A 27,685-nucleotide genomic window follows, 5' to 3' on the forward strand; every position below is an offset into this window, starting at 1 on the left:
GGTACCAGCATGTTCAGTTTTTGTCAAGCAAAATTCTAACGGTATGATACCTTTCAAGCCAGCAGAGTAGCCATCTCACTTCTCACTGGCACTGTTTTGAATTAGCAACTCACTTTCTTCATTCCCTCTCACCTTTCTTCGTTGTTTTATGTTTGCGTCGTGACCAGCTGTCATTGCGTTATCGATCGGCTTTCGTTCGTGTGGTTTCCGACGGCGCCTTCTCTGTGTGTGTGCGCCGGTGGATATTGATTAAAATCGTACAATAATTTTCTTTGATTCGCGAGTCGTTTCGACGTACGGTACGGAAAAGTAATTTTTTTCGCGAAATAAAACGGACAATTTCGATCAAACATGTTTGAATTAGAGAAATAACAGTGCCGCGATTCGTGAATGAGTGCTTGAAATTGAATTCGAACCCATTTAAGTGCGATTTGATTGAATTGAAAATTTCGCGACGCCCATCCATGTTTCGTGGCGTCGTCGTCGCCGTTTGCTGCGAGATGGGATTCTGCTGGAGCTTGCGAAATCGGGTTGCCTTTGCCGGATTTGCAGTTCTAGGAAAATGCTAAACCTACTGCTAAAGCTGCACGAACGGGCATGCAAAGTTGATAACAGCACGGTGTCGTAGCAGGGAGGGAAGTGTGCGTGAGTGAATTATTTATTAGTGCTGACATTGCCGATCTTGATTAGTGATAAGGGTACGGCAAGGTGCAAGACGTCGTTTACAGATTACGGAGGCCGGGATTAGAGATGAAGATTAGAGAGAAGAGTGTGAAACAGTCTTGTATAAAATAAAGTGTAGAAAATGTGACGTGGTAATTCTACTTAATCGATAAATTACATATGCTATAAGTAGTAACGTGAATTGTATCAAAAGCTTATAGAAATAAAAATAAATCCTGTTTAATAAATGGAATGGAATAGGCGTCACAGAATATTATCCGATTGTTAAATTTAGGGTAAGTAAAACATGTTTAGATGATATGTATCTAATTGTTATTTTCAAAATATTTGTGGTTGATAAATGTTGTATGGCTATTATAATATGTTGAAAATATTGAGGTATGCTGTCAATATAGATCAGAAACAATGACGTTTTCGCTGGAAGGTCATGATGCTCAAACTGATGCTCATCGATGGTGATCCTTTCGGACGACATTATGTTTGCTCTTCTGCTTACTCTCAACAATCAAAAATCTTCTAGACCATTTAGTGGAATACACTGGTGTCCCCTTTCATGCGGTTTTGACGAGGATTTTGGAATTTACGCGTTTTTTTATGCAGATTTCCCAAGAAGTATTTTTTTACGCAGTTTTTCAAAAAGGTGGGAAAACACGTGATTATCGTGAAATAATTATCTCCTTGTCGATTTTTTAAAAGAATATTTTTGGATTTTACGCGGCCCCTAAGAACCGACTGTCATAATAAATGAAAATTTAATATTATTGAATGCTGAAATTCTTTCTTGGCTCACTTTAGGCAGTTTTAAACATTACGAACTTTTAATTTTATTTTATCGTCTGGTTAAGTAATTAACTGGGAAAGCCTCCAGGAATTCTTTGGAATGTTTCTCTTGGAACATCTTCGGATATTATATTCATTTAGAATCCCTCAGAAATTCCTCTTTTGCAATATCTTGAAAAAATCATCAAGGTGTTATCTCAGTAATTCATTCTTAGGGAAGTCTTTAGGAAATACATCCAGAAGTTCTTTCGGAAATTTATTTGGAAATTATTTCAGGCATTCTATCAGTAATTCATTCTAAATCTTTTTGAAAAATCTTAGGCAACTCCTTAAGAATTTTTTCGAAAATTTCTTTTTAAAATACTCCGAAACAGTGATGGGAAATGTCAAAAAAATGTCATGGCAATGCTATTACCAATTTTTTTTATAACTTTTTCCAAACGTCATTTATAGTTCGAATTTTTTTATTGACATGGATTTCTTAAAGAATCCTAGAACTTGGTTGAACAGATCACTGTTCTAAATATAAAGTGTGAGCCATGAGAGCGAGATTAAAAAAATTTCACGACATGTCATGACATTAATGTCATTTAACACTAATTCGGCTCTCACGTCGCCAATATCATGTTTAGAGAAATTACCTGTTAGAAAAAGTTGTCGGGTCCTTTGAGGGCTACATATTTACATGTAAAACAAAATTATAATTCACATGTGAAAAAAGTTATTAGCAAATTAGTCTCATGACATCGAAATGACATTTCCCGTCACTGCTCCGAAATACTCCTTTGGAAATAGGTTCGAAACTTTCTTCAGGAATTCCGACTGCACTGAAATTTCTTTAGATATTCTTAAAAAAATTCATTCTGGGGAGTCCCGTAGCGTAGTTGGCTACACGTTCGCCTTACAAGTGGATGGTCATGGATTCGATTCCCAGTCTCTCCACCAAACCCTCGTCAGTCGCCGGATCCGCAGCCTATACGGTGACGTATTGGGGTACGGGTCACGGCTGCCTGATGACGACTGACAACTTGTTCTTCTCGGAGGCATTCCTTCAACGTTACCCGGATAAATGGCAACCGAACAATGCAACGATCATTGAATTCACGACACGGACAAATGGAGACACAATGGACTCACGGTGAGATGGACCAGCAACGACAACAACAATGAATAATGAAAAATCTAAAAATAGATTCTGTGTGGATTCTGGCAGCAGAATACCACAGTAGATCTCGGCACAGTAGCGGTTTAGTAACACAGAGTTCCAACCGGAAAGTGCCGGAAATTATTTCTGGAGGTTTCCTCTGAAAAATCAATTCCTTGGGAAATTATGTTCTTTCGGAAATTTTCTCCGAGAATTTTCTAATATTTTCTAAGAGGAATTTCCGAATTAATTCCTAAAGGAGTTTCAGAAAAAAATTCTGAAGGATTCATCCGAAAATTCTCCCAAAAATTCTTTTAAATATGCCTTCAAAAGTAACTTTAAAATTCTTTTAGGAATTCCATAGAAATTTCCTTTAGGAATTCCTTCGAAAACTCTTTCTCTAAATGACTTTCCGAAGGGATTTTTAAAGTTAATTTGAAATGTTCCAATTGTTGGAATGTTGAAAGAAAATCAGGAAAAAAATTCGTATGGAGATTCTAAGCGTCAAAAGGGGCCTTTCACAAATTACGTAACGATGAAGGGAGAGGGAGGGGTCAGGCCGAGCGTTACTACCCATACAACAATATTAAAACTTCCTTACAAAAAGTGTTACGAGGGGGAGGATCATCAAATTTAGCGTTACGTAATTTGTAAAAGAACCCAAAATGAATCATAAACCCTGAAAAAATCAAAGAATTTTTATTTTAAAAATGAGTTCCCAGCCTGGTAAGGATGTGGCCGGCGCTGTATTTGACCATTGAAAAGTCAAGCGTTCTCGGACTATGCACTAGGGTGCCACAGGGTGGCCACCAAACCGGGAAAAACGGGAAAAGCGGGAAAAAGACGGGAAATTGAAGTCACCGGGAAAAAAAAGCGGGAAAAACCGGGAATTCAGGACATGTACCGGGAAAAATATAATTTTCGTCAAATTACATTCAAAATTCTTTTCAATTATGTTGATATAAGAAAAAAAAAAGGCAAAAAACTTTTCAATGTTTATTACTCAGTCGCATTCTGACTGAATTATTTAATTTCAGTACATGGTGTTTGATACCTAATTAAGTAGATTGTTTTTTCCCAAATCCAGTTTGTGTTGTCACTAGATCATTTTGATATCAATTTCTACTGACATATATCATGGAAATTGTGTTACAAGGCATTTTTTTATCTTTATTGTGAATTTTTATGTTTTAGAAATTCATCACGCAGTTACGAGGCAAGCTTAGAATCGAATATCGAAATTTTAATTCTTTTAAATGAAAATATTCATCTTGAAGTTACTCTTCTAATCTCCAAGCTCGTCTTAAAGCGAAAATACTCCTATTATTATTTTAGCTATTTTGAAATGCACAGAATTCGAAACAAAAAATAAATATGGTGAATAATATATATTTTGATACATGATCAAGAGTTGTTTGAAATTATATTCAAAAATTCTACAAATAATAAAAAAAATGTCTTCGTGATTTAGTCTGTTATATTTTAAAGTATTACAGTTTAGTTATTTTTTAGATGATGAAAGATATTCTAAACTATATTTTTTACCTTATTTCTTGAAAAATAAGGAATAAGTTCACGAAAAATAAGGAAAACTTCGAAAATTGCAATATTCCAATATTCCAAGAACGTTTAAACTTCCTAATGATAGATTCAAGATTTTAATTTAATGGATATACTGAAAAAAGAAAACAAAATTCTAGAAATTTAAAATGTAAAACCGAATAAATTATGAATGAATGTTTTGATTGCCCAAAATGTGCTTACATTTATTTAAAAAAACAAAATAATGATGTTGATCGGAAACAAAGATTGGGGTCTTCGGGTTAAATCTGTGTTTAAATTAACCCTTTTGTTACCGACAAAAAAAAACACCCTTACGTTACCGACAGGGTACCCGGGTACCCACGGACTTAAAATGATCATAACATAGTCAGTTTTTCACCGATTTCGACGATTTTGGTTGCTACGGATGCAGGAACTTACCCGCTATTCGATACATGTTACAGAGAACCGATTTGGATTACCTGGTAACCGTAATTCCGGATTAACTGGGCCAGGTCTCAAAGTATGTGTAATTTGAAGATATATATTCAACCAAATGAAGGGTACAACCTTAATTTTGCCGAGTTTGAAGATGTCACGGAGTTTCAATTTCCTGCGATGTTCAGAACCCTAAAAAAATTTTACTTGAAAACGAAAAAGGTACCCGGGTACCCTGTCGGTAACAAAAGGGTTAAAACGAAAGTTTCGCAACCAACAAAAAAATACGACGGTTTTGGAACTAACAAAAGATTCAAACCATCGTAATCAGGTGCTAATGTGGTATTATCTTATTGATTAAATGTCCACTTCATGGTCACGAGGCGCACAATTTCAATGTGTCTGTTGATTTTATGCATTCCTCTTAACACGTTGTTGGTAATTAAATGTATTTATTTCAAAAGTTCGTCACAAATTATCAGTTGCTATTATTACAAATTATAAAACTAAACTCCGGTATGGCCAAAACATAAAACACCTTGTTGAGGTCCTAAAACTCTTACCCTATTTTTTCAAGTTAAATAAAAACCGGAAATTTGAAAATCGAATTTCAGTGGCCACCCTGAGTACCAATGAAAATGACATTTTCGAATTTCAAAAAACGACATTGCTCACAAGTTTCATTACCCCAAAATATGACCCCATGCGAAAATTTAGGGGGGATTTAGGGGTGCCTAAAATTCATCAAAATTTTGAAGTTTTTACTCATGCAAATTTTTCCAATTAGGGGCCAAAGGAAAAGTCGAAAATCGAATTTTTGTTTTTGATGCCAAATGACTTAAAAATGCATGAAACGTCGAGATCTGATGTTATTTTATCGATTTTTTCTCTTAGAACATTTTTGGGACTGACAATGGGATGATAAATAAAAATTTCATCGAATTTCAACACCGGACGATGCACAAACGTTTTCGTAGCCAAAAATATTACTCTACGCTAAAAATGATCTGAATCGGACATGATTTAGGGTTGCTCAAAATTAATTAATTTTTTTTTCTCAAAAGGAGGATTTTTGTTTTGTTTTTTGATGCCAAAGGACTCCAACTTGTTCTTCGGTTTACACATCTTTCAGATGTCGAATAAATCTCCAATCGAATCAGAAAAGTATTCCCGCTTCTCAAGTTCAATCGTCGACATTAGGAGCCTATTTTTCTGTAGATCTCTCCAATTTGTATGGTAACGCAACATTTTAAATTCGCCCTTTTACCAATCACTTCATCAATATGTTTTCCTTTCCATACAGCTGTCAACGCTTCTGTTGTTATTTGCGCACTTTGTTTAGCAGTTTGTTTCTCAGCTCGCAAATGAAACATGAACTTACAAAGAACTTCACCATACGACGGCAAATTTGATGAAACAATGACAAATATTCCCCAACAAACAGAATTATCCCATTGAATTCCACCACTTAATTGTATCCTGACAGATACGTATTTCGACCTCAACAGTAAGGCCGTCTTCAGTGTCTTGTACTTGACTCGACTTTCCTCCATTTTATGAAAAATAATAATAATAAACAGTGTGACTGCTTTCACTTCTAAAGTTCAAATAAATACTGGTAATGGGAAAACCTAGAATGGAAAAAAAAGTTTTGATTAATTTTGAGCACCCCTAAATCATGTCCGATTTAGCTCAAATTTTGCATAGGGGGATATTTTTGGCTACGAAAACGTTTGCGTATCGTCCAGTGTTAAAATTCGATGAAAAAAATTTCATCATCTAAAAAAAAGTCCCAAAAATGTTCTAAGAGAAAAAATTGATTTTTTTCAATTTTTTTTAATGACGTCAAATCTCGACCCGACTAGAAGAGCATAACAGAAACTGAACACAATTTTAACATATTGTGATATATATAACTTATTTTGATACAATTTTGTTCTTAGTGGCCATTATCTTTCAAATTTTATAACAGGATATTATCATAATGTGATTAAAAATTGCTCAACATCGAATTGCCCAACAGTAGGCAATTAAAATAAATGTAGCAAAGTATACCAGCCATACCCGACTAGAAGGTCATATCAAAATTATATCATCATATGTTATTATGTTACATAAAAAATTTATAACAAAATTTGTTAGGAATATGGTGCAGGATGTTGTTAAAATATCTAAATTTCTATCAAAAATTACACTACTTGAAACAAAAAACTATCAAATTTTGTTACAATTTTATCATAAAAATAACATATTTTGTTAAAAATTTAAAACAGAATCAGATACAAAATATATTGTTTACTGTGCAGTTACAGGTCGTGATAGCTCTCCAGATTGTGATCGACATTCACAAATATTAGTTTTTTCTGAACAAAAATATTTTTCAAGAACATGAAACTAAGAACATTACACATTAGACAACTTTTTCAAATTATATCAGCGTCATGTCAAAGATGTCACAAAATCTATGGCAGGAGACTTTGCTACATCTATTTTAATTGCCTACTGTTGGGCAATTCGGTATTAAGCATTTTTTAAATCTTATTATGTTAAAATCCTGTTACAACATTTGAAAGATAATGGCTACTAAGAACAAAATTGTATCAAAATAAGTTATAAAGATCACAATATGTTAAAATTGTGTTAAGTTTTAGTTATGCTCTTCTAGTCGGGAGATATCACAACGCTAGTGATATCATTTGAAAAGGTATCCTAATTTGTAGTGTTGTTAGTTTCATGTTTTTGAAAAATATTGTTGTTTAGACAAAAACAAAAATATCTGATTGTTGACCACAATCTGCAGACCTATTACGACCTGTAAAAAAATTCCAACTGAAAAGAAACAATATCTATTTTGTATCTGAATCTGTTATAAATTTCTAACAAAATATGTTATTTTTTTGATAAAATTGTAACAAAAGCTGATAGTTTTTTGTTTCCAGTAGTGTAATTTTTGATAGAAATTTAGATATTTTAACAACATCCTGCACCATATTTCTAACAAATTTTATTATAAAAATTTAGTATAACATAATAACATATGTTGATGTAATTTTGATATGACCTTCTAGTCGGGGACGTTTCATGCATTTTTAAGTCATTTGTTATCAAAAACCAAAATTCGATTTTCGACTTTTCCTTTGGCCCCTTGGGAAAATTGTCATGGGTAAAAATTATAAAACTTTGATCCATTTTAGGAACCCCTAAATCATGTCCGATTGAGCTCAAATTTTGCATGTGGTCATATTTTGGGGTAATGAAACTTGTGAGCAATGTTGTTTTTTGAAATTCGATGACAATTTTTTTCCCATACATTCCATTGGCACCATACATTGAGGTTGAAAAGCAATTGCCATGCATCATTCATTGGTTTCCTATGCAATCACGATTGTTTTGGTCAATCACTTAGTAGCAACTACGAAACGCTCATCATGCTCATGTCTGATATGAACTTTTATGACTACTCAACCACACACAACATGATCTTGACTACTCAGGTGTCTGCAGATTTCCGTTTAATCTTGATTTGGAAAACGCAGGTAAACGCATCGTTGCATAAACTTCAAATCGGGTACCTAATCGTTGGTCGAGAATATCACCTCCCAGGTGCAAACGATCCTAGATTTACAGCTGGGGAACGCCTTCAGCCCGTCAGTCTGTCTGTCATTAACACCGCTTTCTAGTGATTATACGACGTGCATCGTGATGTTTTTACGAATTTGTATACCATGCCGATACTTTTCCTAAGGCCGTGGATTCCTTAGGTTCCAATTATTATGTTGATGTTTTCCACTTTTTTGGTGGTCAGCCTCGTCGTCTGGATGCTATTTGAAACTAACCAACTAGAATGTTTATAGCATCTAAACGGAACCTGCTGCAAATATCGGAAAAAGTAATTGTTTTTTTAAACGGTTCAAACAATTTTCTCGCGTAAATGTTAATTACTACATACATGTTCCTTTCGTTACAGCCATTCCAACCGTATGTAGAATAAAGAGAAACAAAAACCAGAAGCGCAAGATCGTTCATAATAATCCATAATGAATAATAATATTTTTGAACCCTGAGAGGCCAGCTCGCAACGATAATAATTGTCGAGTTTATTGCTCCGTACATTTTCCTTCATACAATATCATTCGACTTGGAGTATGGATCCATATAGTAGTGATTCACACGCTATACCACATACGTCGTTCGAAGTGGACCATGTGCTTTTTCGATGAGCAATATTCTTCTTATAAAGAACAATCGATGACGATTTTGATAATGAAATTACAATCATTTAGCGTTGGGCTTGAAAATACACAAACATTTGAAGAGCTTCCCATGGCTTCCTGAAACGATTCCCCAAACACACGTTGTTTATGTAGAATGCAACGTTACATCGCATCTAATTGGACACACTTCTCACGTTTCAACAACCTCTACAACTCATCGTAAATACCCAACTGCTAATCTTTTGGCCCTCTCTCTCTCGGGAGTTAGCCATCCACTAACACCGCAATGAGTATTACTCTCAAAATTACAAGCAACGACCGGCAAAACGCTGTAGAACAGTTTGGAATCGATGAATGAATTTCCCCCTAGTACAGTACAGACGCACACAGCCAAACTATACTCTGATTGAACCCGTAGTAGAAAATAAACTCATCCGTACTACAGCCACTTTGCTATAGTCTGGTAGTCGGTGGCTCCAAAATCGAATAATATGCATTACGGTGTTTTACTCAAATTATCTTATACTCAATTTGATACAATACTTTTCAATATTAGCTAAATGATGTCATGCTCGACTGGGTCCCATGAGAGACAATTGAATGCCGTCAATTTATCCACCAGACTATAGTAAAATTTCGTTTGCCCGTACCCTGGGAGTGATATGGACGTAAGGCCACTCGGAGACCCATCGCATTCATCATCACTATGCAGCTAACTGCGGACGCGGTTGATTATCATCTATCTGATAGAAGCAGCTTCGCTGTCCGCGAACAACATCCAAATCCAGCATTCTGTGATCCAATCATTCTTACTACGTACAGCTTGTCCGACGCTAGGCTTTAAAAGTGTGGCAGAGTATGCGAATATTGAGCGTCGGAATAATAAATGCTCTCTTATGTTTTACGTCAATAAGTTGTACGTATTCTATTCAACTTGTGCTCTTCTTTTGCATCGAGTAAGCTTTGCCGTGCTTCTAACTCTTGTTTACCAAATCATAAAGGAAGGAGGTTCTGATCGAAATGTAAAGTTGGTTATACGGTTCTGTTCATTATTTTCATGATCTATGTAAGTATTCTACTAGATCAGCAGCTGTACTAAGAAATACCAACTAAGTGAAAATAAGACTATGTATACAAATCACACTTGATTATTTTTTTTTCAATTTAGTTGAAATAAAAAAAAACTATAGTAAGTCCTACAATAAAGTAATCCTGACTTGATTTTTGATGTGCTTAATATAGTTAAAATGATTTAGCAACTGGAACACAAAGTGAATAATATGATGAAAAAATAACAAATAATTCAACTCTTAATTAATTTTCACATTTCGCAGAAAAGGCAGTCGATCGTGGAATGATGATACATTTGATCAATTACTAATTCGTTTTGTTTATACTTCATACTAGAAGACCCTACATAGTATGCGAGAATGTATGTTGTGAACTCCTATTCTCTTCTTCTTCATCAATGGCTCTACCTTTCAACTGGAACTTGAAATAACTGGAACTTCTAGCATTTAAGCAGCAATAGAAAGCTTTTGTATGCTCGTCAATTGCATGAATATTTTGTGTGGCCAGTAAAAATGGATACACTATGCCCACGGAGTCGAGAATGCTTCCCACCCGAAAACATCCTCGCCAGGACCGAGAATCGAACTCGCCATTAATAACAATTTTCTATTCCAACAAAAACACAAAAAATATATTTTGTTCTAAATGTATTTTATACAACAATTTAAATTATTTCTTTGTTTATAGAAGTACAGTATACAGCTTCAGGCATTTCCTATTAGTAGGGAACCACATCCAATTAAATCGCGCACCGTTCTCCAAAGTTCCTCTCTAAAACGTGAACTTGTAAAAAAAGATGCGTTCACTACCTTCCTCTAACATATCATTTTGTCGTTTCCAGTCGACTTGTGTGCGTGTTTTACGCTCGCTCGGATTTGGCCCTTGATCATGGATTTCTGCTCTGCTCAGCTGTGGCTCTACTCGCCAAACGCCAAGAGCGACTTCCCCGTTAGGGCTTCGTCGGTAGTGTGTTATTGCTGCTCTTGTTTCCTTTTGTTTCAGCACCGCGTGATATCAATTTCGTTTTGGTTCTCCGGTGTAAAGATGGGACAGAGGTTCACAATTGTTAGACATTTAAGAACTTTGTTTTTTTGCATATTCAGATTAAATGATGGTGCCTATCTCGCGCATTATAAAAAATGAGGAGAACACATAAGAGACATCATTCAAAGTTGATTGTCTATTTTCCTATTCCAAATTCCTAAACCAAAGTCTGGTGCCTGGTGCTGGGAATTTGGTTCCATCAGTACCCGCTAAGCTGCGAAGGACGACGGAGGTCCTTCGTAGCTTAGTTGGGAAAGCACCTGTCTAGCGAACAGGTTTCGTGGGATCAAACCCCACTGAAGGAAGTGAACTAAGTCTATCACATGTTGTACAAATGCAAGAATCGATAGTCAGACATAAAAGAGATCAAATTAGCACCTTAGGGGGATTTGTGGTTATTTGAATGCATTGTAGCATCTTCTGAAAAACTTTTTTTTTATTCTGACACTTTTTTCCTTGGCAAAAAAACAATGTTTTTTCAATAACTCAGCAACGCAATGTTTTTTTTTAACTTTATTTGAGTGATTTTTTTATTGGCTAGAGTTCATCACTGAGGTGAAACGCAATGGCCGATCGAGCCAATTTTTAATAGGGAACAGCTAGACCGCAATCCGCGTCAAGTTGTTTCCTATTGAAAATTGGCTTGTTGCTATCAAATCGGACAATGCTAAGTACCAAAAAGTGTGTCTCACATTTTTGTACACCTACAGACATCACCTCAATTTGTCAAGCTGAGTCGTTTGGTATATACAGGATGGCCACTGGACAGAGAAACCCGGGAGAAACGGGAATTAACCGGAAATTTGATAGAACCAGGAAAACCGGGAATTTTTACTTGATATAGGGGAACTGTTCCGTTTTCCATCTCACTGAACATATATTCATCTCATCGCGAAACAAGGAAATGCGGCACCAATTTCGTCGCTTCTTTTTGCTAACATGCGTGCTCACTGCTGAAAAAAATCACAAAAATAATAAACAAACCAAATACCGTTTCATTGCTTTGTTTTTCGTGAGACCAATATCGGAGCTATGAGATGAAGTTCAGGAGCAGTAACCATATATTTTTTTAAAATTTGCTTTCTAGAAATTATTCTGGGATTATTTGAAACCTTTTGAATGAGTTTTGTTTCCAAGTTAGTTTATTTGGTAGGCCTAAGCGTGTATAACACGATATGTACAATCGATATCAACATTAGTTTTACTATAACAATGTTTTATAGGAATTATTTATAGGATGCATATTGTTAAGATTTTTGTTATCTCAGTTATAATAAATGTACCGGATTTCAGTAAAAGTCTTGATTTTGCTATAAAATTGAATAAAAAATCATAGGAAATCTCAGGACCTTAATTAATATCTTAGGAATGGCTTTTTGATTCCACGATTTTCACAATAATATTAATCTTCTCTAAAGAACGGGATTTATGCCGGATATCAGATTTCAAAACTATTTTAGATCTTCAGTTGTTTTTATTCAATTTATTTAGAAAATCCATTAGGAAGACGAGGTCTTTTCTCATTTCATATATTTTAAACATTTGGATTCTATTTATTGCTTCCAGAGTATTTTCAAGGTTTAAAATTGTTGGGTGGTATTTGAAAACCAAACCTTGAATTAAATATACTGCCAGGAACAAACTATTTTAAAGTTGCAGAAATTTCAGAACTTTGGAAATTTGTTAACGCAAAATTGACGAAACAGTTTTTGAAATTCTGATATGAGTCGAATAAAATCCATCTGAATTTGATAATCCTTGGAACACTTTTCATAGTTGATTGAAATTTTCTTTGAAATGAGTTTTCTTTCTTACATTTTTTAAGCATACTAGTATTTAAATGGAGGTAATGTAGGTAATGATTAGCATTAGCATTGAAACTAGTGATACTCTTGTTTTTCTTAAGAAAAGGATTTCTAGAATGCTATCAGAAATCAAGAAAGGGAAGTATCTTTGATTCTAGTCTTACAAAAATAATTAAATCATGAGATTTACTACTCTCGACTACTTCGGCAACGAAATTTTGAAGAACTCCCATAAAAAGTTCCGAAAGGTTTCCAAAGGAATTTATGTAGAGTTGCCCGGGGAGTTTGCATAGATTTGAAAATTTCCGAAGTTGATTGCGGAGTGAAAATTTCGAAAAATGCGCCGTGGAAATTTCGAATAATTTGCCGAGAAAGGCTCAGAAGAATTTTCAGAAATAAAATTCCAAAGGAAATTTCGGTAAGCTTTCCAAAGAAAATTAAAAAAAATGGAATTCCGAAGAATTTCCCAAAAAAAAAATAAATAGCCGAATAATTTCATTGATAAACTTTAAAATAAATCTCGAAGATATCAAAGAATTTCCTGAAGAAACATGGAAGATTTTTCCAAGAAAATTACAAAGGAAACTTGCCGAAAAAAATCCAAAAAATTTGTCGATGTAGTTTCGAAAAATTTCCAAAGAATTTCCTGAGAAAATTTCAAGGAATTTCCCGAAGAAAATAAAAAAAAATCCCGAAGGAATTTCGAAAACTTGCTGAGGAAATTCCGGAGATCGCTAATGATTTTTTTTTTCAAAAGAATTGTGAAGAATTTTCTAAGAAAACTTTCAAAAAATATCCCGAAGATATTTCAAAGAATTTCTACAGGAAATACCGAAAAAAAATTGCTGGAAGAATTCCGAAGGGCTTGCTGAAGAAATTCAGCAGAACTTCCAAAAGAATTCCCCAAAAAAATAGGATGTCCTTCAATCTATTATACAAGCATTCTATGTAGTTGAAACAGTGACCCATTCTCACCTCCGTTTGACCCATTGTCACCCTCGACGACGGTATTCCAATGAATTTGCTGATGAATTTCCCGAAGGGGCTGTTGCGACCAGCAGCAAGCCACCGGGGTGCTTTATTCTAGCACCACACCAGCGGATGCAGCATACCTCATGCTGCCAGCCACACTTCAAAACACCACTAGAATTCCATTATATGCTTACCCCTTTTGATCATACCTAGCTTCACAGCTGGAGCATCATAAAATCATGCCTGGAAAGAAGAAAACATAACATTTATCAAATAATTTACTCATATTACTTTAAAGTACTTACCGATCTTCAACACAGAATCATTGGTTGTTTACATACCATTGTTATTGATAGTTCCAGAACATTCAGCCATACGTACACTTTACACAATACAAATCTTTAGTACTTGCATTGACTTGCATATAATAAGCTTAAGAATTGAATAGAATTCTAGAAAGTTCTTAAATGCATAATAGGGTAGAGCCGACTATAAATAGGACACACCGAAACACATGAATTTTAGTCTTGAAATAAACGTGAACTGGAAAGTGTCTCTCTCGTTATAAATTTTACCCCGGTACTTCGTCTTCGCTCGAACAGGGGCTCCGAAAAATTTTCCGATGAACTTTTGAATAATTCCCTGATAAAATTGGGATAGCTTTGATAATTTAACAAAGTTTAGTAAATAAAATCCTAAAAAAAAACCATTAATTTTTTTTCCGACGGAATTTTCCAATGCATCCAAAAACCTATTCGTTGATCGTATCCCATTTTTGATGCACCACCGGGAAACCGGGAAAAACGGGAATTTGAAAATGGAAATTAAGTGGCTGCCCTGTATTAAGCACTATGGGTCTCTCCTTGAAGAATTAAAGAAATTTCCATAAAGAAATAGAAAATTGATAATAAAGAAATCAGGGTATGAGCAATACATAAATATAAAATTTCCACTAATAAGGCAAAATTTCCATAAACAATCAAGAATTTTCCTCAAAACAAAAATAAATTAGCACTTTTAAGAGCAAAAATTGCAATTATAAAAAACAATTTCCATAAAGAAATAATATCTTCCAGGGTGAAAAATATAAAATTTCCATAAATACTTCAATATTAACAATATTAACAATTAAATTAAAATTTTCCACGAAATAAATATTTTTTGCATAAGAAATTTAAAATTTCCAACAAAATTATCAATGAAGTGCAATAAAAAATAAGAAAATTTCTATAAAAATGCAAAAAAGCAATAAAATTGATAAATTTTTCTATGAACTTTAAACGCTTTTAAAGAAGGGGTCATCTATGGAAAATTGTTCAGTTTTATTGCTCTTTATTATTTTTTTCGTGGAAAGTTTTTAATTTTTTGTGAAAAAAAAAAATTGTGGAAAATTTTGTTATTGTTCAATGCTAATATTGATTTATTTATGGAAATTTTGTATTTTTTCCGTGGAACCTTTTGATTTTTTTATTCTTGTATAATTGCAATTTTTGCTTTTAAAAGTGCTAATTTATTTTTATTTTGTGGAAAATTCTTAATTGTTTATGTAAATTTTGTTTTATTTGTGGAAATTTTATATTTATTTATTGCTCATACCCTGATTTCTTTAACGGCAATTTTTTTTGCGGTAAATTTCTCTTTATTAAGGGGGAGTTTTTATTTTAGTCACCCATAATTTCAGACATTTGCAAATAATAGCTTCTAATAATAAAGACTTCGCAGCCACCAGGTCGGACGTTAGTCTGTCAATTGTCTGAGTAAATCGCTCTATCGACCACCGATAAGGGGCGTAGCAAATACAGTAGAACACCTCCTGGGGCGGATACACGCCAGATGTTCAAATAGCCGCCAACTTACTGCCATCCGCCACGCAGTTGCCTGTGTCACTCACACAGTGATCTTTCGTTTTCTCTGCTGAATGGACAATCCAGTCCCATGGCGTGATTGCGTGCCTGTTTTTTATTGGCTCATGTTCTTTAGTATGTTAACATGTCCCGGTCCCCTGCCCTGGTGTCGTATAATACTGCGCACATCATCCCGATGAAAAAGTGTCTCTGCACTACGCATCGACTGGAGAACGTCCGTGTACTTGTGTGTATTGTGTATTGTAAGTAACGAAGCTTTTTCCCTGTCTAACCGTCGTAAACTTCTCCGGAGGATCCTTACCGTTAACTTTTCTCCTATCAACCATTTTCTAGGAACCACTAGGGCTTCCGGCTCTCGTGTGACGGATAACCTGCGTCTGCGTTTTTTGCCATCTTCGCTCAGCAAGTTGACATTCTGCCGTTCTGTTTGTCAATAAAAATCTTTATCTTTATTAGAGTGATTTTTCATTACTTATAATATTTAGAGTTTAGGGGCCCTCCTTAGCCGTGCGGTAAGACGCGCGGCTACAAAGCAAGACCATGCTGAGGGTGGCTGGGTTCGATTCCCGGTGCCGGTCTAGGCAATTTTCGGTTTGGAAATTGTCTCGACTTCCCTGGGCATAAAAGTATCATCGTGTTAGCCTCATGATAAACGAATGCAAAAATGGTAACTTGGCTTAGAAACCTCGCAGTTAATAACTGTGGAAGTGCTTAATGAACACTAAGCTGCGAGGCTGCTCTATCCCAGTGTGGGGATGTAATGCCAATAAGAAGAAGAAGTCTCGAAGACGCCATCACGCTAAATCGCATAATAAAGGTACTATTTAATAAACGCGCCAAATACACGATTTTAGCCACTGTGCCATGGCGTGATTGCGTGCCGGGTTTTTATTGGCCTATATTCTTGAGTATGAGAACATGTCCCTCGCCCTGGTGCGTCCAATACTACGCACATCATCCCCATGATAAAGAGCTTCTCTGCACTACGCATCGACTGGAGAACGTCCGTGTATTGTGTATTGTAAGTAACAAAGCTTTTTCCCTGTCTAACCGTCGTAAACTTCTCCGGAGGATCCTTACCCTTAACTTTTCTCCTATCAACCATTTTCCAGGGACCACCTGGGGCTTCTGGCTCTCAGGTGCCATCGTTAGGTCTGACACGGATAACCTGCGTCTGGGTTTTTGCCATCTTCGCTCGGCAAGTTGATATTCTGCCGTTCTGTTTGTCAATAAAAATCTTTATCTTTATTAGAGTGATTTTTCATTATATTGGAGTTTATCACTTTTGTCAGAGCTGCGTCCCCACCATTACCATTGCAGGTTGATTTCTATTAGGCCTCTACTTAGGGCAAAGTCTAGTGACTCTTGCGCAATCGTAACGCCCCTTTCCAGCTGCTACATAGATATCTGTGTACCTTTTGGCTACAGCTTCGATACATCTATGCCTGACGTATTGTAGAGCTCCATAATTGTCGGTCTTGGGCGATGTTCCTCCAGTTTTTCCGAACGTTTAGGACCGTTTAGTAACGTTGAATTTCCTCGAAGTCGCCGGCCTGTATCCGGTTCTCTGTTGAATATTGTTTTCGCTATTCTTTCTTTCGACATTCGCACTAAGCGACCCGTCCACTTTGCCTTATTTAAAACGATTCACAATATTTTATTCTTTGTACACTTAATACAGCTCTTGATTCATGCGTCTGCGCCACACACCATTTTCTAGTTTCCCTCCGAGTATTGTACGCAGCACATTCTAAGCTACACCCAACCGGCGGTTGTTAGATTTTCCATCAATTCTGTATAAGAATCTACCAAAACCTGTATAAGAACTGGGCATATGCGAAATGGTTAGATTTTTATACAAAAAAATTAAGAAAAGCTTACAAAATTGTTACATTCTTATACAATACTTGTATAAGAATCTAGCAATTTCGCATATATGCTCAGTTCTAATACAGGTTTTGGTAGATTTTTATACAGAATTGTTGGAAAATCTAACAACCGCCGGTTGGGTGTAGTTACGTAATCCGTTAAAGATCCTATTCACAGCAGCAAAACGTCTCTTCACTTCACGGGAAACGTCAATTCTGTGTTGAACTTAATGTAAAATTTAAAAAACACAATAATATAATATAAATAAAAGTTTCAGTGACTCAAATTAACTGATCAATAACGGCGCGGCCACACACTTAAAATTCAAAATTTTACGATTGCCGAGAATCCAACAGGTGGGATCTCGGTAATAATTTCGACGAATCTCGGTAAAATGTTTACCGAGATTTCGGTAAACTTTACCGAGTCATCGGTAATCGTTACCGAGATCTCTGTAAAAAGTTTGGTAAAATAATGACGAATTTTCGGTAAAAGAATTACCGAATTTCCGTAACTCGACTGTTGGAATCATGACGAAAATTTTGCTGTGGTCGGCAAAATAATTTAAGTGTGGCACGTCCTTGTAGTCAGTTAGGAAGAGGGAAGGTATATTAGTAGGTGCTTTTTGCTATTTGACGACCGTGTTACCCTCTGCGTCGCCACAAAAACCACAGGAAGAATTATCAGTTAGTCGGTAGGCATCTTTGCATCTGGATTCACTCTGATAAGCGATGCGACCGTGCCATTTTGTTTACACAATGATATTAAATAACTAACTATGATTTGGCCGCACAAAGCAAAACTAACTAACTACCTGCACACCGAGCAGGAACACGATCAAACATATCAATTGATTTAGTTCTCGGCCGCACAGAGCACAACGATATCAGATCGTTCAGCATGAACACTCCTCACCATGCATACCCGGTGGCATATGCAAACCGTTGACGATCTCGTTTTGGACGACCGAAACGACGTGCAGCACTAACACACGATCCTCCAAATCAATTACCTTTGAAAAAAATCACAGTAGAAATGCCCGATGGCATATCCAAACTGTGGAGGATCGCGCTTTGGACGATCGGAACGATGCGCAGCACTTTGTACTTACTTGCCCGTTAGCTACTGCAAACTATGTAAGATCGTACTTGTCTCGACCGGAGCAAAGCAGTTATTTGTTAACAAAATCCAACATCAAACTTAGTTTTCAATTCGCTTTTATCGACAGCAGGAATAGTTTCCGATTTGATGTCACAGATAAAAATTTATGCTATAGATTTTGACCTTTTAACCGTTAAGGATATCGACCTGAGTTATCAAAATTAGCCGATTTCACAACAACAAAATTAGTTATCGACTTGCTATCAAGCTTTGCTCGGGTATCCCTCACCTCGTGTGCAATGTTGAACAATAAATTCGAAAGTGCCTGCCTGCTTCAACCCAAGCGAGGGTTTACCACTTCGTCTGCAATCCGAATGCATGGTTTTGAGGCCATCAAGCGTTGCACGTATCAGTGTAATCAGTTTCGTCGGAAAACCATGTTCAGACATTATCTTCTGTTCATGACATGTTCAGACAGTAGCTTCTAAAATCCCGGCCCCCCAGCTTAGGCTAAATCGCCGACTAGCTGGCTGGCTCCACTGCCACGTTGTATCGATCCCTCGGCGGTCGTACAAGAAACATCCTAAATTGTATCTTTCTGACTCGCCCGGCGTCGAGGGTGGTCTACCAGTTCCAGTTGATGGTGCCACTACTACTGGCCACTATCACAGGGTACGCTTTGACGCATTGTGTTGACTTCGTCTTCGGGTTGCAGAGGTGATCCGACAGTTCCGCTGGTGAATAACGACCGTACTGACGATGCCCTACATACCCGAAGCGCTTTCTCCTTCTTTGTTCAGCAGGTTGGCAGTTAGAGTGCCGAGGTCGGTCGACGATTCCGTTTGTCAGAAGACTTGCAGTTCACCGGCGCCCCGACGAACCGAGGCCAAGCACTGCTCACTGCGCTGCACAATGGTCGGAACCCGTGATTTGATGAACTTAATTGTTTTGTGCCCAAACGGCTGATATGATCTAAATAGTGTCTTCATAGAAAAAAAAAATACAAAAATATTGCCCATATTTGAGTGGATTTAATTTTTCAATAGTACCTACTATTGAAAAAGTTGAAAATCTAACTTTTTTCACGAACGTGATAAAAAAAAGTTTCTTCGGCAAAGTTGTAGATCTAGCAAAAATATGACATTTTGCTATAAAAACTTTTTTCCTACGACGAATACTTTTGGAGATATGAGCGTTTTTTATGGAAACTTACTTAAATTTAGAATTTTTAGTATAACTTTTTTTCTAAACAAAACTCAGATTTGTGATGTTCTACAAAAATGTGAGCACTAAAAAACTACGCCTTTTGATAAATATAAAACTTTGCTACGACAACTATATCAAAAGTTATGAAACTTTTAAAGTCAATTTCACACTGATTACAATTGCGTATAGGGGAGAAGGTGGCAAACCGAATCACAATGTCAAGTACTCTTCTGAAAGTTCAGACTTCATACTATAAAGTAGTGAAAGTTTCGTGAGTGCCAATTCATAAACGAAGAATTGGCGTAATTCAAAAGTATGGAGTTTTCTCTAGAAAAAAAAAACACTATTTTGCAATAAGATGTGTCTAGGGGAGAGGGTGGCACACCGGGACACAATATTAGGCACATTTTAGAAAGTTTTCATTCTATATAGTTTATAGGTGTGAAGGTTTGCTGAGTGCCAATTTACACATAAATAACTAGAATTGTAACAACAGTGTCTCACCTTTGACAACTTGTGCTTATTCTGCGTCTCGTATGAGGTGAAGCGTTTCGAATGAAATGACAATTGTCGATACCTCCCATCTGAAATACACGGATGTTTTACGTGAGTTGTGTCGAAATCGACAATTCTCGGGTCATTCGAGACGCAGAACAAGCACATCTACTCTTTAATTTCATATGCGTATATGCGTATATGCGTATATCGAAAAAGATATGACCTTTCTCGACCTAGTGCGGTTAGATGTTTGACTGCAATGTCGATATGGCTGGGTTCATTTGTCGGTCTGGTCAAATAAATGTTCTTATGGCATAAGAGTACTATTAAGCTAGTTTCTTGGATATACAAATGCATAAATAGTAGATTGGTATAGAATCCTGGAAATTGGTAAATATGAAATTACTTAATAAACATTGAATAAGTAGTTATGTGTAGTGGCGGATGTCACAGAAGAAGACAGGGAGAGAAATGGCAAACATTGTCGAAAAGTTATGTGATAGCTTGTGCTGCAGTGCTGCAGTAGTGATAGCTATTTCGTTGGTGCTAATTAAGTGAATAATTATGTTAAATTTTTATATATTTTTAAGCCACATTTATTAAATTGTCCATTGGAAGACAGATGGCGCTTCAACTTTCTTGGGAAAATAATATTAATATCATTGATTTTTTAGTCAATGCCTGGAATGAGAGATCAACAACATCCCATCTTCCCGGGCCGGATTTAGCCGGAAGGGGGCCCCGGGGCCGACAGCTTGTGAGGGCTCCAAAATGTACAAAAAAGGTTAGTTTTGATACACAATATTTGTGGGGGCCCGGGTCCATGCCACTTCCCCCCACCCGGCCCCCTCCTAAATCTGGTCCTACTTCCATATATGCATATAAAATTACGGAGAAGTGTATAACAATGTCCTGTGGGGGAAAAACAGGTTTAAAAAATGTGCGTGTCAAGCTGAGCCGAGATCTAGCTGAAAGTGCAAGCCAATTCTCTAAGGCAACATGAAAACGCAGAACAAAATTTGGCCTTTCAGGTGGCGCACACTTTGATTATTATTTTCTTGTTTTAAATTTAATTGTTGTCTGACGACAGTATTTATTTAATTTGATGCGTTTCGAGGGCTCCCTCTCAGGTACTGTCGAAGCCGACCCTAGTGGTTTGTGTGTGAATTGGCACTCACTGAACCATCCCACCTTCAAACCATAAAGTAAAAACTTTCAAAAATGTGCCTGACATTGTGTCCCGGTGTGCCACCCTCTCCCCTATACGTATCTTATTGAAAAATAGTGTGTTTTTCTAAAGAAAACTCCATACTTTTGAATTACGCCAATTCTTCGTTTATGAATTGGCACTCACGAAACTTTCACTACTTTATAGTATGAAGTCTGAACTTTCAGAAGAGTACTTGACATTGTGATTCGGTTTGCCACCTTCTCCCCTATACGCAATTGTAATCAGTGTGAAATTGACTTTAAAAGTTTCATAACTTTTGATATAGTTGTCGTAGCAAAGTTTTATATTTATCAAAACGCGTAGTTTTTTAGTGCTCACATTTTTGTAGAACATCACAAATCTGAGTTTTGTTTGAAAAAAAAGTTATACCAAAAATTCTAAATTTAAGGGAGTTTCCATAAAAAACGCTCATATCTCCAAAAGTATTCATCGTAGGAAAAAAGTTTCTATAGCAAAATGTCATATTTTTGCTAGATCTACAACTTTGCCGAAGAAACTTTTTTTTGTCACGTTCGTGAAAAAAGTTAGATTTTCAACTTTTTCAATAGTAGGTACTATTGAAAAATAAAATCCACTCAAATATGGGCAATATTTTTGTGATTTTTTTCTCTGAAGACACTATTTAGATCATTTCAGCCGTTTGGGCACAAAACAATTAAGTTCATCAAATCACGGGTTCCGACCATTGTGCGCTGGTCATTTATCCATCTACGCTACCGCACCGACACTGTTGTTGGCGTCACGACTCTACTGACCGCATTCCAAGTGGCTTCTTCGTGACACATTCGGTCTGCGATGCTGTTCGACCTTAGAGCAGGCATACCTCTACGTACTTCCGCAAACCTTGAGAAATCGAATACCACGTTTTCGGGAGTCTGATTTTAATAATTGAATAAATTTAGAATAATTTATTTTTGTGTCGAAGTTGTTCCATTATCCAATTATAAGATTTTTTTGCGGAAATACCACTATTGCTGCACGACTTTCTGTCTGATATTGTTTGGGTTCTTAATTGCTTAAGTACAGAAAAAAAAGTTTTACCAAATGTAAGAAGTAAATAGTTTCTATTCAGTTCATTCAAAGGTAATTGCCTATATGCCGGGTATTAAGCCACCCGGAGTGCAAATTAATTACTATGTCTGAAACTCGATTATGCATATGTACAACATGTGATAGATTTAGTTCGGAAAAAGTATTGGAGGGTAACCGCCCCTTCGGTGGGTTTTGAACCCACGACCCCAGTACGCTAGACAGGTGCTTTCCCTTCCCTACAAATGGCACAATCTCATACAACCCTACTTCATTGAGCGCCGTTTTTGATGAAGCAAGTGTGTAGCAGCCGGACAATACTAAATACTCATTCTACTTGGTTGGCATGTGTACAAAAATACACATGAGAGAGTTAGTTCTGAAAATGTATTTCTAGTTCGACTGGTACCTAGTGCTGGGAATTTGGTTTCATCAGTACCCACTAAGCTGCGGAGGACGACGGAGGTCCTTCGTAGCTTAGTAGGGAAAGCACCTGTCTAGCGTACTGGGGTCGTGGGATCAAAGCCCACCGAAGGGGCGGTTACCCTCCAATACCTTTTCCGAACTAAATCTATCACATGTTGTACATATGCATAATCGAGTTTCAGACATAGTAGGTAATTAGTTTCTATTACTTGTCCAGTTGGCAGATTGGCGAGTGCAAAAATTTGTATTATGCCTGGATTATGATAAGATTTTTTCTCGAAACAGTACAGTAGTCTTCAAAATTGGCACCTGTGCGCTGCTAAGAAGATAGTAAAATGAAATGTACATATGAACAAATGTTATAAAAAAAAAAATCATCTAAAAGTTTTTTTTTAGCATTTGATGACTCTTTTTTTCATTAGAAATTAGTGAAATACATAGTGAATTTTTTTTTTCCTAAATTTTGTTGTGCGCAGTGATTAGTAGTGGAAATCGTTATAATTAAATTGTAAAAATATGAAAAAGTTGATTGTTTAAAAGTGGTTTTCTGCTAATACGAATGAGCTACCAAAGACGGATGACTTTTTAGAAGGTAAATTTTTCATCCTAGATGGAAGATACTTCACTTTTTCATTACATATTACGCCATGAAAAGATAATTTACGCATATATTCGTTGGTAACGATCTAATTTGAACCCGTGATGTTGCATTGGTCTTTCGAATCGATCAGTGAGAACTTGTGAGATATGGAAATGGAAACAAATACCCTCGCCTCCCAAAAAAAAAAACAATTGAGAACCACTGCGCTAGAATGTTGATAAAGAGAGCGTGGAAGATCGCGAACGGGCTATACAACAGCGGCAAACGCGGCGCACGACGAGCGCAGCGGCGTGATTATTCCTCCGACAGCGATTTTCTTGGAGAGAGAAAAAAAGGTGAAAATCCCTAACTCGCTCTCTCGCCGGTGTGCTGTTTGGTGCGGGCTCGGCGGTTGCGGCGACGGTACCATCTACCGGGCTGTGGTGCTCCTGGGGGTTTCAGTTGGTCCGCGAGAGTTTACCAGAGTGAACCCATCAGAGTGCAGTTTTCCCAACGCCAGCGTCGTTATTCGGACGAACGAGCAGAAGCCAGTCAGTGAGATTGTGCTTGACGTTTACCATCCTGCAGTACCTACAGTCAAAGTACTGTTAGTTTCCCCCTCGTCGTTGTCGGTCGATCCGTGGTATCTTTTTTTGGTTCAGTGCGAAGTTCCCTACGATGCCCTTCGTTCCTTCGATGCGGTGCAGAGTGCTCTCGACGAGTAATTAAGAATAGATGTGATGAAATTTGTGCTAATAGCCGTCTAAAGAAAAGACGAACACGATAGCAATCTTACGGAACCCGTTAGAGTGGAGTACGTTGTTCCAGAGTGACATTGAAATTTTGTTTGTAGTGTGGTGAAGAGAACTAATTCTACGAAAAGGATTGAATCATCCTGTCTGGTTCTGGTGAGCCGTATCCTGGGTGCTTTGTGTTGTCTACCAAGGGAGAACAAGGTGGGTTCCGACTGGAGAAGCAACATTTTTTTTAATTATTAGCTTCTTGGCGTGCAGCACCGGAAGTGTATGTGAGGAACAAAAGCAATAAAAAAAAGTGGAAGCAAAGGTGTAGCGTACCGAAGTTAAGGTTCAAACAACCGAGAGCGTAATAATTGGATAGTATTCGGTGGAATAGTGGAGGTTCAAGTGCAAATGTCGTCCTCGGCATTGTCGGCGTCGATGTGACGTCGTCGTGGGCTGTCGAATGCAGTGCGAGAGCGCGCACGAGTGAGAAGGGAAAAGCTGTGAAAAATCGATAATACACATAACAAGACGATGACAAACCGTTCTGTGTCATAGCTCTAAGAGTGTTGTGCAATGTGGACATGAAAGGGGGGCACCGCTAAACGATACCTACGTCGCCAATCTACAACTCATTGACAGCTTTGATAAAAATAAACTACACTTTGCTTTTTAGATTGTACTCGCAAAACTGTTGGCGATGAATAGTTTGTGATGATTGAGCGTTTGCTGATTCGTACATATACTGGTCACTGATGTTATACTTTTAGAAGTTTCAAATTTTAATCGATTGCAATCAGAGGCAAATATAAACACATGTTTTTGCATTTCTCTCTCAATAAATGTTATATTTATGCCACATTATGCTTTAATGCATAGTCAGATATCATAATTTTTCTTATAATATGATGTAAATCGCATTAGAATATGGGTGCTCAATGGAATTTTCTTAATAAATAATCACAAATCGAACCGAATGTTTTCAATTCATGCTAAATTGACTGCTAATGAAGTTTAGAGATTTGCTGTTTCACGTATCGAGCTAGAAATCGCTGATCCATTTTAGTCGCTGCCGTTTTTTCGGTTGTTCCATTCCAATCCATATTCTTTGTTGACTCTCTATTAGTTGCTAAATTTGTTTTAAGCTGGAGCCATAGCGCGCAGCTGGAACTCGTGTGGTGGTTGGGATATAAGTTACTGAGCAGGACCTCTCAATGGGATCTATTTTATTCCGTTAGGTACACAAAATACCAAATGAAAGTAAGGAACATTTACAGCGCAAAAAAAAAAAAACAATTCGAGCATTATTTTTCATAACGAATTATCTAACAATTATTAAGATTCGAGAAATCCTACGAAGAAAATTGGTGCACCTTTTTCTAAAACAGTTTTAAAACTAAATCATTTGTGATTTGTCAAGGTTGTTTGCTAAATGAATTTTCGAAAGAATTCCCAAAGGATTTCCGAATGGATTTTCCAAAGGAATTTTCAAAGAAAAAATTTAATGGTACAGTGACCGGCATAATAAAAAGCCCACTCGCCGTTTTTCATACAAAATTATCAACATTGGAGATCTATATCTCGTTTGCGTGTGAACCAATTTTGACCAGAGCTCAGATATAACTTGAATTTTACCCACCTGAGTTTCGACCATATTGATTCATAGGGTAAACAAATATTGCGGTAACACCGAAATGAATTTTTTGACAAAAATTTATTTTTTAAATATCTTGAATTCTATTGGTTGTAAACTGATGACTCATTCAGAAAAAAACGTGTATTTTGGCAATACAAAAAAGTTTGCGGGATATACGTGTACACTAAGAGTTGTAGTTTTCAAAATATTATAAAATCAATTTTTTGCCAAAAAAATCGTTTTGGTATTACCGCGATAAAAACCCTATGAATCAATATGGTCGAAAAAATTTCAACAAAATTGGTTCACATGCAATCGAGATCTAGATCTCCAAAGTTGACCATTTTGTATGAAAACGGCAAGTGGGCTTTTTATTATGCAGGTCACTGTATTATCGAAATATATTCTAAACGAATTTTCAAAGAATTCCTCAAAAAGATTCCAAAATTAATTTTTAGAAAGAATCTCGAAGAAATTTCGAAAACAATTTCTATGGAAAATGTAAAGGAGTTTTAAAGAAGTTGCTAAAAGAAATTCTTTAGGAATGTCCGAAAAAGTTTTCGAAGAAGTTACTGGAGGAATTTCCAACGAAATGCCAGAAACAATTTCCTTTGAGATTTCCAGCAATAATTTTCAAAGAAATTCCTGAAGGAATTTATTAAAATTTTCAAAGAAATTCGTAAAGGAATTATCGAAGTACATTACAAACATTGAACTTTATTCAGCACAAATTGTTTTTTTTTGGGGAATCTCTACAAAATTCGTAGGAATATCCGAAACAATGTCTTAAAGTGTTCTCTTAATTTTTCCTAAACAAATTTTCTAATGAATTCCTTCCAAAAAAAATCCCCAAGGAATTTCAGAATCATTTTCAAGGTATTTCCAGTAGAAGCATGAGAACTAGACCGCTAATACTAGTTATTTTTCCAAATATGCTTCAATAAGCTTAACTTGTCCGTTTATTGTCCATCATGTTGTAGAGCATGTTTTGTTTCATTATCAACGTCGGTTGGTGTTGGTCACGCGAACGGGAGCGACATTAGCAATCTTATAATTTTGCTTCAACTGTATGGTATGTTCCGGAATTTCGGAAGGAATTAAAAAAAAAACCAAATCTATCCACCTGACGATGCCTTTCTCGATTAAATCAAGATATACTGAAGGTGGTAACTTCGTTTTTTCCAATTCCTATCTACCAAAAATTTTGGCAATTTTGTTTTTCTGTAAAATAATCTTAATACATTATGTTATAATCAAGTTATGACGATCGTGAAATTTTTTTCATCCATGACAGAGAAATTATTTCAAGTATTGTTTTTTGTAACACATATTGATATGATATAATTATTATGACTAACTGGTCGGGTTGGTATATAACATCATGGGTCTCCAAGACTTCTAGGGTTAAAAATGAAATGTACACGAACATTTTGAAAATTAAGCCAATAATGCTCAAGGCCGACTAGTATATGACGTCAAATACATTTAAGATTATTCAACCAACGACACCCCCACCCCCCTTCGCCAAGGCCCCGATACCATTTTGGAACGATTCCTAAATATAAATAGAAGACTAAACCGCATACATAATATAATATGGAAATAAGGAGATGTATAAAACGAAAACTATATTCAAATGCATGTAATTAGAAGAGTGGCTCTGCGGAATGCAATTTTTTGCGATAAAATCAGTCTAAGTACATGAAAATCGTGTGAGTTTTTGAGGTTGAAAAAGTGACCATACAGACACACAAACATACACACACACATACATACACACACACAGACAACATCTCGATTCATCAAACTG

At 36.4% G+C, this 27,685-nt stretch overlaps 1 protein-coding gene across 2 annotated transcripts in view; it reads left to right on the forward strand.

Moving 5' to 3' along the window:
* Positions 1 to 824: 824 nt before the first annotated feature.
* The window catches only part of LOC134223585 (plectin-like), a 539,529-nt gene continuing 512,668 nt past the window's right edge, over positions 825 to 27,685 (forward strand). Inside the window, exon 1 of one of the 2 annotated variants that reach the window (XM_062702767.1) lies at positions 825 to 959. The gene's annotated coding sequence lies outside the window, so the exon portion shown is untranslated. Of the gene's footprint in view, positions 960 to 23,975; positions 24,456 to 27,685 lie in introns of those variants that run through there. The other variant, XM_062702766.1, reaches the window with a different exon arrangement.

Source organism: Armigeres subalbatus, chromosome 3, assembly GCF_024139115.2.
Source record: "Armigeres subalbatus isolate Guangzhou_Male chromosome 3, GZ_Asu_2, whole genome shotgun sequence".
Taxonomy (NCBI): Eukaryota; Metazoa; Arthropoda; class Insecta; order Diptera; family Culicidae; genus Armigeres; species Armigeres subalbatus.